We start from the raw sequence: 1,090 nt of genomic DNA on the forward strand, positions 1-1,090 counted from the left end.
TTCGGTCGCTTTCGCGAGTCGTCGGCTGGTACCTGTGAATTGTGCTTTTGATTTAAAATATTCGGGCGCACCGCGCCCTCATCGCTGCAATGCAGCGGCATCCGGCGGGTGTTATGCCGGGTATGATGCATTCTCTGGGGGTGCATCGTTACAAAGCTTTCCCAATGTTTTTCGCCTACATGCTGTACATACCTTTTTTTTCTATAAACTTTTCTCACGAATGCTAATCTTGAACATCCCGCCCACCTCGTCATGAGGAGACGACATTGGTTGCGTTCAGCAGACTCAACAGTTTTGCAACAGTTTTATGATTGTCTGCTGAGATAGGACCATTCTTCTAGATCTAAAAGTATGATCCAATTAGCGCGAAGGAAACTTCCAACAGTTGCAAAACAAACGTTCTGCTGAACGCAGCCATTAATGCAAGCGTTCGGCGATTGAATAGACGTCGCGACTCTAATCGATAATAGGATCGATCGCGACACTTCAGATGGCGCGGACCGATAATGATTGCGCGTGGAGCGTACGGTGTCGCAAAAGTTTTGCATGCATCCGTTTTGGCGCGATTTTGAGGTTACACCAGTGATCGCATTGTTATTTTGTTCCGCAAAGTCTATATTAATGAGTGTTTGACTTGAAATGTCGTGAAGTGAGTGCTCGAAACACGGAGAGGATGGCAACGATGCACGCGGATGCCTTGCTAAGTATTAGTCCGATAAAATTTTAGGTAATTATTCAGAATACCTCCCTCACCTCCGATTTCGATGAAATTAGGCTTATTCGACGCGTTTTTGCACAAAACGAAAGAATCTGGCAGAAAAAAGTGTCGCTCTGCCTCGCGAACCGAGATATTTAGCGTTAAAGTTGACGACTCTGCAGGTTAGGAAATCTGTCATACCGACTATGTGTAGTGCTACCAGTATGCTTTCTTCATGCTCTCTGACTTCATGCGCATGCGTCTCGTTACTTGTCGGTCCAACAGGCACCAAATTTAAAATGTGTGCTATAAAACAAATAAATCCTAACCCATGTGGACAGTGGGGTGTATAGACAGTAATGCTTGGGTTCGGGCGGCTACGCCGCCCGAACG

General features: G+C 46.1%; 1 long non-coding RNA gene across 1 annotated transcript in view; it reads right to left on the minus strand.

Moving 5' to 3' along the window:
• Positions 1–1,090, minus strand: part of LOC108729396 (uncharacterized) — a 10,299-nt gene that overhangs the window by 1,208 nt on the left and 8,001 nt on the right. The window contains exon 2 of the long non-coding RNA XR_001936925.1: positions 189–192. This is a non-coding gene — a long non-coding RNA (uncharacterized lncRNA). The remainder of the gene's footprint in view (positions 1–188; positions 193–1,090) is intronic.

This window comes from Mycetomoellerius zeteki, unplaced genomic scaffold, assembly GCF_001594055.1.
Source record: "Mycetomoellerius zeteki isolate Tzet28-1 unplaced genomic scaffold, Tzet1.0 scaffold1150, whole genome shotgun sequence".
NCBI lineage: Eukaryota > Metazoa > Arthropoda > Insecta > Hymenoptera > Formicidae > Mycetomoellerius > Mycetomoellerius zeteki.